Below are 14,044 nucleotides of genomic sequence, written 5' to 3'. Positions count from 1 at the left end.
AACAAGAAAATTATGTTTTGGTAAATATCAAGATAATGGCATTCCCTTGTCAAACTCAAATACATCATCTACTAGAGATGAAAATCTTGACTGCAAGCACCCTTGGCCCTGAAGATCAGAATTTGTAAATGCATCAAGATTAAACATAGATTCTGACATTAAATTTGAAATTTTTGTTATCTCTTTCTCTAGAGATGATTGCCCATTGTCTAAAAGGCTCATTTAGATGTAAACAAGGGGGAAAGACTTCTTTTGAAGGCATGGAAGACTGGATAATCATAAGATAACCATAGTAAATTCTGGCCTAAGATATAAGACAGTTCTGATATGCATAAACGGAGCATAGGAATTAAGGAAGGATTGATGGAAGAAGGGAGGGGAAGATAGTAAGGAAGTACCTTCATTTGGTCAATAATGATGAAGAGTTTGACCATATTTGAAGGGTGGTAATTGTGAAAGGCTGTGACCAATGCAAGGGGCACATGTGGTGAAGAGAAGTGACTCTTACATTGTAAGATATAAAGAAGAGGTTTCATTTGAGGAGGGCATCCAAGGGAGATAAAGTTGGGGAATAACATATTAATTTAAAGTGGTGGTTCAATTTTTATGACAGGTGTTGAACCTTCCATGAATAATATATAAAAGAAGAAATTTTTTTATGATCATTTACCATTCATCACTTCCAAATACATTAAATCAACACACAATCATCACTCCTCAATTTATGAATTACAACATTCATTTAGTCATCATTCACTAACTATCAAATTGTCAAATCAAAGGAAATCATTCTATCATTCATCAAACATCAGTTGGGAATCAAACAGACTTGCAATCAATTCTTTAATTAATTCAATCAGTCTATATTAATCATTCTATCGTCCTGAGTGAATAAAGAAATATAAAAGACAAGAAGACCATATGATTTAGATTATTGGATATTCTTATTTGGTCTTTAGCTATAAACTCATGTTCTGCTGAAATCTTAACTAGTGCTATGTTTATGCCTATTCTTGGCCTGATTTTGTTGATAAAATTTTAACTAGGGTATTGGAGAAAGAAGAGCTGATCAAATTTTAGAACTGCGAGAAACTTCCCCTGAGGGCTTGAAGGAGGTAGTTATATCTTTGAATGTATTAAAAAGTATTTTTTGACAAATGAATTTCTCTGGGAAGATCTTTGCTAAGTAATACACTAATTTTGTTTTGCAGCTCCATGATCTGCAGATACAAAACATGTTCAAGAGTACGGCTCAGCAAGTCTTTGGTTGAAACAAAAAGAGTTGTTCCTTGTGTTAGGCCTTATTTTCTATAATATATGACCTCTTCTATGCCAAAAATTGGCATTCATTCTCGAAGTATGAGGAAAAGCTGATTTTTCCCTTAAAATGTAGACAAAGGATATAACTTCTAAAATTCAGGAAGTGTGAGATACTCATCCTCTAATCATATGAGCAACATGAGTCGTGTATTTTTAGATACCTCTTGACGCTTCTTGGAAGCTCATTCCACATAATTTCCATGAGCTAGAAGGTTCTCTAAAGTCCAATTGAATATGAGAATTATTCTTAAAAGATACTATGTTCTCTTTGAACTTTGGAGCTTTAAGTGGTAGCTCAAAAATTGTAAAAAATTACTAATTCAGTTCCATGGACTAAGAAGGTGTTGAGTTCTAGATTGGGAAATAAGACTAGGCACAAGGTCTACATGGAATACCTGATCAAATGGAAGGGAAAGCTAGATATTGAAGCTACATGGATACCAGTGATTGATTTCAAGAAGGGAATAGATCTCAACTTGATTTCTCCCACAGTCCCATGAGGACTTCTTTTGTTGGGGAGAATGGTGTAGTAGCACTTTAGGACATGTCAAGGTCCTATTGAATTTTTTTTGTATTTGGCTCTTTGATGGGCCATGGTATCTAATAATAGATAAATGAAATCTCAAAGTGATATCCAAGTGCATCTTGGCATTTTTTCTAAGTCAAAATTCAAAAGTTGTGGAAAAAGATGTAAAGTTGCATTCCCTAGGTAAAAAGTTGTCAATGGGTCCAATTGTCTCTAGGAGTATAGTATATGATCCAAGGCCTAGAATGGCTTGGAATAGAGTCTAGACTCATGTGAGATTGGGGAACCATTTGGTAAGGTTCTACACACCTAGGCTAAAAGGAACCAAACATTTCCAAAAGTTGTCAAGAAATTGAAAAGTTGTCAAGTTGCAAGTTTGACAACTTTATGTGAAACTTTTGTAAGTTGGTTCAATATTTTACCAATTAGTCACCCACTCCCAAAATTCAGTTTGGGGAAGGTTTAGGAAGGCTATTTAAACCCATCCAAACTAGTTTGTATGGTTGGATGTTGTTTTTTTCAACTAGAAGCAATTAAATGCTGACCAATTTTGACTGTACAACTATGCAATAGTGAACATCCACAATAATATTGATTGAAATTTGAGTTATTTTACATTTAGTAGTTAGAGTATGTGGTCTTGATATTCTGTACATAATTGTGTGTATTCTTGATTAGTTTTGTTGGGTTAATACTTATTATTTTGTACTCTGCTGGTCATTGGACAAACCCAAGTAGTTTCAAAAGAATGGAGTCTAGATTCATTTCTTGTGGTTAAAAATGCATAGAATTATGGGAAATGAAAGAAGACTCTATATACATTATGTCATTTTTTATTGGAATGGAGGAGTTGCAGTTTTCTATTATTACCAGCCATCCCCAGGCATGAGAATATATTTTGTATTTCCAAACACCAACTTCAGTTGTAGGCTCCATTCATTGCTTATCTTTTGGACAATTGAAGATAAAATAGGGCTACACCACAAGGATATTGATGTAGTACATATCATATGCCAGATTGTATAGAGCAGCAAAATTCTATCCTCCATTACAATGGCATGCCACAAATCCTATTTATCTTAAGTGTGTCTCTATGGACTATTGATCAAACCTTCAGCATGCTCATCTATTGATCAACTCTAGAAATAATTAACACATGCTCAAATATTTGATAATTGTAATTAATATGTTTATAAGCTATACAACTATCAAGAAGACAAATTATAATTAAAATTCTTAAATTTGATCAAAACATTGAGTTAAACATGCTGCAATGATCTCGTGCGAATACATAGGCATTCCAGTGCTATAAGGATAGATTAACATAATTCTGAAGCATGTTCTACTAAATGTGGTTTAATATTAGTTCACTTCAATTATAAAATTGTGGAGTTGAAATTAGAACTTTCTTAAAGGAAGACAAGGTTTTGTCTGGACTCTGAAATTTAACTTTTGACCAACAGACTGAGAGGACTTACCCATAATTTTGGCACTATGCTTCATCATCTGTTCAAGATTATATTTGTGTCTTCAATCTGTGAGCAAAGAGAAAGTTTGATCATTAATTTTAACTGTTTCATGGGGCTCTAATGTTTTCTATTTTACAACTGACCAACTATTGAAGAATTCATCTACCTCTGATTTTGCTTTGCAAAATAGACCACTTCTACAGCTTACCATCAGCCTGTTACAAGTCGAATCATCCCAGTCGTCACTCTTTAAAACATGTTGATGCCCCTTATCATCTGTCTTGTATAGCCTTAGAATAAATATCATTTATGCTTATTACACTGTCTAGATTCTCATTAAGACTTACAAATGGCATTTGAATGCCTTCTTGCCTCTTTGATCTATTACTCATTGACTACATTACACAATGCAAAAGATATCCTTTTCTAGTGACATTTTTTGGATTATTGGTAGACCATTTCCCACCAAAGTGAACATTGTCCAATATCTCATATGTAACAAAATTATGAATAAAAAATATTTTCATAAGTTTACCCAGCCACATCATAGTCTGATTCAGCATTCCAAGGCTACAAAAATGATTAAGCAGTGTACTATAGGACACCGTATCTGGGACAAAATCCATTTTAAAAAGTTTTGCTAACAAAGTAACAACCAGACCAAGGGAATCCTTGTAGAGCCCATCCAAAATTGTATTGAAAGTGAATGTGACTGGAGAAAATCTTGTGGAAACAATGCTCTCAAGGAGATTAAAAGCTAGCTGAGTCATTTTTGTAATGCAAAGACCATTTATCAAAGTATTGTAGGTAATAACATCAGAAGCACAACCACTACATGATATCATGTTCATGATCTCCAAAGCTCGCTTCATATCAGCTGCCTTACAGTGAGCATTAATTAAAATATTGTAGGTAAAAATATCAGGGGACAAGCCATTGTTTGGCATGAGGGTACAAAGCTAATTTGTTGTACTTATCATTGCTTGTTTACAAAATCCATTAATGAGAGTATTAAAAATAACGACATTAGGCGCAAGCGCAATTTTTAATCATTTCCTTTTCTAGCCCAAAAGTTGAGAATAAGTTTCCTTCCTTGCAATGTCCATCAATCAATGAGCTATAAGTGAAATTGTCAGGAAAAATGTGTCAATTTACCATTTCGGTAAGGAATCTATGTGCCTACTTTATGTAGCTTATCTTGCAAAGCCAGTTCATAAAAGGAGTGTAAGCAATAACATTAGGTGGAATTTCTTTCTTGTCCATTTGTGCCCATAGTTTAAAAGCTTGTTCTACATTACCATTCTTGAGATGTTCATCAATCAATAGACTGTGTACAGTTTTGTCATGAATCAAACCTTCTCCAAACATTTCCCTCAAAAGCAAATGTGCCTCCTGTATATTACCTTCCTTGCATAACCCCATTGTAAGATTAGTATAAGTAATCACATGAGGCAAAAGACCACTCTTTACCATATTATCAAATAGTTTGAATGCAACACTTGTGCAAGCAACCTTGCAGTGTCTAGCAATAATGATATTATACGTAAAGTTTTTTGGAGCCAGACCATTTAGAATTAGTTGGTTTAAGAGTCTGACTGCTTCTTCTAGCCTGCCAGCTCTACAATGACTTGAAATGAGATGTAAGTGCACATATCAGGAGGTATGTTCCTTTCAAGTATGTAATGTAATATTTGATTGCCTCGCTTTTCTCTGCCAAACTTGAAATAACAAGCAATGAGTGTGTTGATCCCTAGAGCAACCTGGCTAGGTGGTTGATAGAGAAATGTGCTTGGACATTGCAGGAGTGGATTGAACTTCAAGAAATTAATTTGGATTGTGTTAGGGGAATGTATAAGGAGTATGCAATATCCTTGGTAGGAATTGATCAAACCATTTGAAGGGGTATTAAAAGCCTAATTCAAGACTAGTTTGTGTAGACCTAGAAACCCATGGAAACCATCACCTTTGGGTTTGATATATATGTTTCCTGCCTTGTAGGATAGAAAGGTCTTCTAATGAGCCTATTCAACATAATTTCTTTCTATTGTGAGATTTTCAGGATTTTAATTAAATTGACATTTCATGTTATTTTTCGGCATGCTATAATGTTGTACATTATACCCAGCATAATGAAAACTTCTCTATTGTTTTCTTCATGTCAATAAAGCCAAGACAATTTGTGTATTGTTCATCAGTATAGATTTTATCTTGTGAAATATTTGCATAACATCATGAATTTAATTTTGCTTTCTTGTAATGTCTTCCAAAGACTACCAATAATAGAAACCATTAACCTTTTTTTGTCAATTGGCCCTTTGAGCATTTACAGGGCTGAAGACTCTATTATTGATGAAGTTTAATATTCTAATCACTTGTTCACCTTTTCTCATCCCTAAGAACCCTAACATTGGCATGATACCCTCAAACTATCTAGCATAGTTGGCTCAATTGCATAGTAATAGATTTGTAGGTTATTCTAGTAGTTGATTTTATTATTTTGAAGCAAACTTTTTCTAAGCTTCATCTAGATTGATCTAGTAAGATGCATACATGTGTATAGAATGAATGTTGTAAGTATGGATAAGTTTGTAATTATACACGGGGATAGTAGATGCAAATTAGATAGGGATACTCAACTTTGTTATAATAGATATTCTTTTTGAGAATTTTGGAATTTGAATTGTCTAGAGTTTAGAAATGATAGGGGTAATACCTTGGATTTCATCTAAGGGTTATTATTGGAGGGCCTTTTTGTGTCCATTGATTAGATCTTGATAGTTTTGTGTTCTATTTTTTGACTCATCAAATTTGTTTGCCTTGCTTTTGGATTACTAGTATTTATGAATATCTTAGGAGGTTGTTATAAGCACTAGTTTGAAAACTCAAGTTAGGGAACAAAGCAAATGAGAAATGTCTAGTCCAAAAAAAGGCAAACATTCTATAGGGTGCATATAAATATATTCAAAATAAGGCAAGAAATGTCAATCTATAAAACAAAACTTCAACTCGCCTTTGTAACGCTAGGAAGGAGACTCTTCAACATTTCCAGCTATTATTTGATCCTTTCACGCCACCTTCTTTCTGAAATCTCTTTCAATGGATCAACTTTGAAGCATTCACGAGCTCTCCTCTGCTACAATCAACCACCAAAGAACCCAAGATGTGAAACCCTACTGGTGCTGACGCTATTAAACCCTTTTGTCATGTACTCCTGGCCACAAATCGTAGTGGTAGAAAATGGTTCAGTGCACGAGTCTTCTGGATCACGTAACAATAAGATTAGGGTGGAAAACATAACTTTTTTCAATTTTTTCTTAGTGTGAGCTCGTGTTGGTCAAAATTTTGACCAACATGGGCTCATCTTTAACAAAAGTCATCACCATTCGACCAAATTGACACCAAATTATCAGATGGTCGAAAGTTTTGGTCAAAAGTTTGAGTCAAATGTAATAGTGTCACACCTCCAAAAATCAAAGAAAAATGCTGGAAAAATGTTAGATTTGTTCTGTCAAACCCTCTTTCTCATTTTTCTCTAAATACTAAACAAGCTACAATAGATTTGGCTATGATACTATGAAGGATTTGAGAAAATACACAAAACAAATCCATGAAGCCCTCGAATACCTACACGTAGAAAACCTGCCACAGAGAAGAAAAAGACAAGAAGAGGTAAGGGTTTGCTTTGAAAATATGCAAATTGTATTCTTAGATAAAGAAAAGATGCAAGATACTTATAAAGGATCTATCCTTATAGAAGGAGATAGAAACCCAAAAAGGGTAACTTTAAAGGTACAAAGGGTAGCCTACAAGATAAATGCTATTTATTAATTACTAATTAATTATTAAATATGAATGTAAAAGGTGCACAAAGTGAAATCTTAAGAAGGGAGAAAAGGTAATTTAATAAATGAAATTAAATTAACCTTTTTCTCTAACGATAACTCCCAAAACCCTTTCCTAAGTTGTACTCCTATTGACATGCTCCACACTCCATAGATCTGAAAAAAACTCTACTGCCACTCGGTTAATACTATTTGGGTCTTCCAATATTTCCCCATCTTTATCTTCAATCAATAAGATGCAGTTCACATTATGCCTTGCCTTCATTGAGCTATGAAAACAAATTGTGTTCTTGTCCCCTTCCTTTGGCGAATCCTCACTCAATTTCTATTTAAAGTGAACTTCCTCCCTCATCAAGATGTTTGAATACTTACCCCTTATATCTTGTTTTGTTTCAAAGTCCACTTCATCCATTCCCTGGTCCAAAGATTTATTGCTCAATGCTACTAAATCAGCCTCTAGCTCTTCTTTGATTCTAAAAATATTCCAAAGTGGAACTCGTTCCATTCCTTGATCTTTTGCTTAAGATATTTCAGTTTTGAGAAGAACTGAAAGGAAAAATTGTCATCCACTTCAAGTGCGTTGGACCACTAGTCCACCACCATTTCTCAAAAACCTCTCTCCCCGAACCACATTAGCTCAAATTTAAGTGGGCATCTAAGGGGGATTCCATCTTGCTGTACCACTAAAGACACCAAAAAATGATTAGATCCTGAGAATCCTAGTATTCTCCCCTTGAAAACCATCGGTAAGGTTTGTTAGGCATCTACAAAGAAAATTTTGTCCAGCTTCTCTACGATATGAAAGAAACCCTTCCCATAGTTTGTCCATGTGTATTAACCCCCTTTTGTAGGCACTTCCCACAAGTTATTTTCCTACATTAATTGTTGAAAATCAACTTGAATTGTGCCAATTTATTGGGCACCCTATCTCTTATCTACACAAGAAAGAGTCACCTTAAAATATCCTTCTAATACTATTATTTCATTCCCCAAAGTGCTTGAATAGTGAGAAATATTATCCCATACTTTTTTCTTCTCTTCTGATTTTGTAGGTCCATAAACATTCACCAAAACTCCTAAAAATTTTATTGTATTTGAAGAAAATTGAATAGCTTGCCAATTCCTACTTTTGATAAGGGGCTCACCTTTTAGAAGTCTTGGATTCCACAAGATTCCTAAACCTCTAGAGGCTCCCACTACCTCCACAAAGAAACCAGACCATCTTGTCCTAACTCCCAAAAATCTAGCTGTTTCCTCAACTTCCATTTTGGTCTCCTGAATGCAATCAAATTTTGCTTTGGCTTGATCAAGAACTCTCTTGATCAGACACCATTTACCAAGGGTATTGCAAACCTTGACATTCCATGTAAGGGACTTAATGACTATCCAGGAGAGACAATGTCCCTCCTAGATCTCAATCTTGTTTTGTCCTTCATATTAACAACATTTTCTAGTATCTTATGGATCGACTTCCTTCCCCTAGATTTATGGAAACCACCCTAAGTCTTTAACTCATTTTCTTCTCATTGTGATGCCCCCCAAATATGGTACCATTAACCTTGGGGGGGATTGAAAAATGTCTTTGCACCTTTCCTCCTCTTCAGTTTGCGTAGGTAAACTTGAAGCCACTACTACATATTATGGTTCCTCCATGCACTTGGTATGCTCCATTACAAGTAAAGTGTCCTCTTCATCCATAGATTTGACTTCCCCAACCTCCAATGCCCTTATTTGTTCATCATTTTTTGCCCATATGATAACCCCCATTTGGTGATCATAAAGAACCCCAATCATTAGGTCTCCTTCTAGAATAATGTCCTCTAGGATTCCCATCCTCACCCCTTCTACATCTACTAGAAGCTTGGATAACAGATCTTCCATTTCATTTGCCTTGTTGCTCCCATCACCCAAAGAATGATCCATCAAAGGGAGCTTGGATGGACCTGAATCACTCCTACTAGTAGTATCCTTCAAAGCTTCCACCAAATTTTCCTTCCCCTTGGTCTTCAATGTGCATTCCTTAGAAGAATGACCACATTCCTTGCAAGCTTTACATTGGCTCATTGCTTCCTCGATCTCTATTTCCAGCCACCAATAGCCTTCAGAAGTTCGTAGTTCTGTTGCATGAGGAAGTAACAGGTGGGGTTTCCACAATATGAAAATCCTTACATACATGCAAATAAATTGGCATTCTATTGCTTCCTCTACCTTTACATTCTTCTTGAGTTTATCCCTGATTGTCTAGAAATTTTCCATATTCCAATATTTGAGTGGGAGATTATATAACCTGATCCATATTGGTACCTCCTCCACTTTAGCCTATTTAGGGTTAAAGTTTGGGACCTAATCCTTAATATAAAATCCTAATCCATCCATCAAGAAGGGCCCATTATGCATTAACCTAGTTTTGTCCCTTCCCAACTCCATAATGATTAAAAAAAACCATTTGTCAATGTTTTGATTGATACATTTGGCAATCATTTACCCACTTTCTCATCTGGGTAGCATAGGCCATCCTTCTCCACACTTCATGAAGAAATCCCCTTCCCTCGACATTTTGACTATATATTTCCATCCATCCATGTCAATCTAGAAATTAATCGCCTTATTCTCTATCATCGTTGACATGTCCTTTGTTATTGTGGTAGGAGTAATTAGGTGAGCTTTTTGTCTTTTTACCCATATTCTATTAGTACCTCTTGTGTTCCCTGTGAGAGCCCCATTTTCATCCCTTTGTGTCTGTGGCACCTCCTCCTTCCTTCACTTATCACTTCCCCCATTCTAGTCTGTTAAACCTCCTTTGTGCACAATTTGGTAATGTGAGGGTATCCAAGGTTGTCTCAATCTATTCCATTCTTCCCTCCTATCCCGTCATCGCTTGAAACCACCCTCGCAAAACCTTGATCTTCTCCTCCACTCCACCATCTTTTCTTTTGATATAAAAGTAACTTAGTTTAATGCCCAAAAACTGTTTTCTTGAAAATATTCTATTTTTTATTTATTTAAGATTTTTAGTTGTTTAAGTTTACATTACCTAGAACATTGCTAAATATAAGCTTGCAACTTTTATTTCCCTTCTTACAAAAATATCATGCAATAAAACTTCAACCTACATTTCTAAACTAATAATGCATCAAGCATGCATAAATTTGAGACCCTTTTTTTATACTATTATTTTTAACAATGATGCAATACATAATATGTAAACACCTATATTCTCATTCTTCTATCATATTCACAATAAAATATCCATACATTAAAATAGGGGAATACAATTAAATGCAAACATTAAGACACCAAGATATATCATTTTTTAATACATGTTTTTTCTTAGATATATTATAAAAAGTCTACATAAATTAAACTCTCTTTGCACAAAAAGCTAAGGAACTCCTTTACAATACACCTTGGAGTGATACACCATACTTGAACAATATGCACAATTTTATTTTCTTTCTTTCCCTATCTTTTATTTAATAAAATATACATAGCCTTCTATGATGAGCATATCACAACAAGAAATTTAAATATTTACAAGAATAATTCACATGAACAAGGGTTGGGGGGGGAGGAATTTTTTTTCCAAGAAATACATTTACACATAAGGGATTTTCTCCCTTAAATTTATAAAAGTAGCTTTTAGAAGGAAATAACAAATTTTACAAAAAGGAACACAAATTTTGAAGGACACTTAACAAGTTGTCCTATTTATCTTTAGCTTGCATCCAAATTTCAAAACCTATAAACTTCTCAAAAACAACCTGTTGATCTCTATGACTAAGTTTTCTATTAGTGTCCAAAGACTTAGTCATTTACTAGGAAAGGTTGGATGGTCATCACTATGACCGAAACATCTAGAAAAGGTCAAGTACATAAGGACTTGTTTATTTTGCATTACATTTCGAGCAAGTCAGAGATTTTTGAACACCCCAGTTGGGACCGAGCGCATATATAAGCTGAGCTTATATAGTTGAGATCGAGTAAAAAGTGAACAAAATAGATCAAGTGTTAGAAGTCAAGTGCTAGCATGAATGTTGGTTATGACCAAGCATCAAAACATTCAAATGTTGAGAAAACTAGTTTTTTCATATGACTTTGTAATCACACAGACACTTATGTAAAATCATTTTCGGCTGACTTCTATACAAAATTTAATGATTGTAGAGATAGCTAAGATGTAGTTTACGCATCTTTACAAAAGGTATTGATCCCGAGGAATGCAGATCAACCAATCAAAATATCAAAAGGGAAGCAACAAAAGGAATAAATTGTGAATCATTTATTATGATCAAAAAATTTCAAAGATCATCTATCTATAGAGGGTTCTAACCCTAGGATCGGGTGTGTATGAAGGAATGAAGAACAAGCAACCAATAATGAATGGGTGAATGCACAAGTGAAGGAGCAAAAATGGACAAAATAGAGCAAGAACAACTAAGTCTAAAAGGAGATTACGTAGATAAATCTAAGAAGTGAAGGACATAACAAAGATATTAGATTAAGAGATCGGATTGAGACATTGAATAGAGGAGACCCAAAATCAATGTTTAGAGAAAATTGAGGGTCAAGTAGTGAATCAGTTTTAACAGATTAAGTCAGGGAAAATCTCTTAATAGAGTGATCCTATTACATCTATTTAGAATCTCCTAATAGAGTCCTTACTTGATTATAAGTGTAAAATCCTTTACCAGGCTAAGACCTAACAATCTTAAATCTTTTAATAGGGTAGACCCCTCATAGGGTAGATCATCTATTATGATCAACATTTTAACCCTAACATGTTAACTTTATTGTTGCAATAGTGAAGATTTGTGGGTTTCATCCTAAAGTGTTTTTGCGTAACCAAATCATTTGTCTTATGTGTTGAAACTTTTCATGGATGTTTTAATTTCATTTTAGTATTATAGTTTTGATGTTAGATCTAAGATATGAGATGAATTCCTGTGTGAAATCAGTAATTATTTTTTGCAAGTAAAAGTTTAAGATTCTAATAGACACCCCCCACCTCTCATTATCTTTCTTCCCATTAAATCCTTCCAACACAACCATGGAGAGCTCACCTCCCAACCTAGGTGTCAAATAGACTAGCCTCAAGCTAGGAGAATCAAGGCTAAAATGACTACAAATATTCAATCTTAACAACAACAAGATATACAGAAAAACACAACAGTTAACACCCATTTTCATTTTGGTATCTTGCAAAAATGGGTCACCCAAGAACCCATTAAAGAAGATGAAGGCATGCCAAACTCAAGAGGAGAAGCCATTCAAAATAGTCAAGTATCGCGCCTTCACAATGTTCCATGATCCACATAAACAATACCATACCTTCACAAGGCTTCAAGATGTGCATATCATTCTTCTCACAAATTCTCCTCTTATCACCCTCAAGTGTAAAAATAAGATTTGACACATGAAGCCCATACTCCATGTTTTTTTTCCATCTTCCCTCCAAGGGAAGATACTCTACATTCAAGGGATGGCCCAACTAACCCCTTCATCCATAAGGCCACTACTTCCCTCCCAAGGGCGAGTGATCGTTAACACACCCATAAACAACATACATGGAAAAATAAAAATAAAACAAAATAAATCATAATACCCATTGCATACAAAACAATAAAATATTCTAAGATACTTTAATGAATGCAAGAACAAATTTCTTTCTTAATGACAAGAGCACTAACCTTGAATCCAAGCAAATGAAAGGTGAATGTGAGTTGAGCTTCCCTTATGATATCCTAGATTTTTCCCTGTTGGTGTAAATAAGTATTTACTTATCACACTTTACTTAAGTTTACTTAGGTTAATGCATTATTTTATTATTTCTTAGGTGAGACACTTAGGAGTTTGCATACTCTTATGAGTTGTCATGTTGAAAACACTGGAGATACAACTCTAATTCAACACAAGGTGTCTACAACACTAGAGTTTGCATAATTGACTAAGTTTTCATGTAAACAACACAGTTATTCACACTCCTAATTTAGCACATGGTGTCTATAACATTATTTTGCATACTACACCTTTGTAGGCTTATCCTCTCATCATCGCATGTACTCCTATGCTTAATGGAGGATAACTCATATCTAGTGGACATGTGCTTGGTTGTATGACTTATCATGATATTGATTCCTATGCATTCTAAAAGAATTCCAGAGGCCTTTAGATATAGGCACTCCTGGTGTACTTTCACATTGAATGAATATTATTTCATCATTCTCATCATACTTTTTTGGTCGACTGTTGTGCTTGTGCTTGAGTTCCTTGGTCTTGGGTGAATTTTTTCCTAAGGAAAATTCTTACATCGTATCAAAACTCGAGGAGATTCTCTTCACATAGCCGTTCGAGACCATTGTTGCTTGAGCACCTTGACGTAGATCAGGAGAATCTACAGAAATTGGGAGCATTTAGAGCCAAAGTGGACCTCACTATTAAGTCTGGAACATTGATTTAGTGAAAATTGACTATAAATTCACCTATGCTAGGCCAAAGTCAATTTTGAGGCAAAGTTTTTTTTGCAAATTGGCACCTAAAGGCCCGATTTGCAATTTGTGTATGGTCATTTATTCGATCTATTAATTTTATTTTCAAATCTACAATTAATTTCTTCTCTGCAATTATTTTCTGCTATTTTTTGAAAAAAAATTGCCCAATTCGGCTTGCAAAGATTTTTTTTGTATAGGCACCAAGCAGTGACACCCTAGCCTTGCACCCTACGTGGAATATTTCATTTCGTATTGCATAGAATATTCTATTTTAATCGGCGGGCAACTCTACATATTCCTTCATACAAATCCGGGTGGCTTCAACCAAATTCCCGATGGCATTACCAATGGCACAACCTGAAATTTACCTCATCCGGCAGCCCGATTTCACTTTGCCTT

General features: G+C 34.8%; 1 pseudogene; it reads right to left on the bottom strand.

Moving 5' to 3' along the window:
* Positions 1–3,587: 3,587 nt before the first annotated feature.
* LOC149532602 (uncharacterized) lies at positions 3,588–9,332 on the bottom strand (annotated as a pseudogene).
* Between the last annotated feature and the right edge of the window lie 4,712 nt (positions 9,333–14,044).

The sequence above is a fragment of the Cupressus sempervirens genome, chromosome 10, assembly GCF_028749045.1.
Source record: "Cupressus sempervirens isolate cs-2001-9-10 chromosome 10, ASM2874904v1, whole genome shotgun sequence".
Lineage (NCBI taxonomy): Eukaryota > Viridiplantae > Streptophyta > Pinopsida > Cupressales > Cupressaceae > Cupressus > Cupressus sempervirens.
This window is presented reverse-complemented; position numbering and strand designations above follow the sequence as displayed.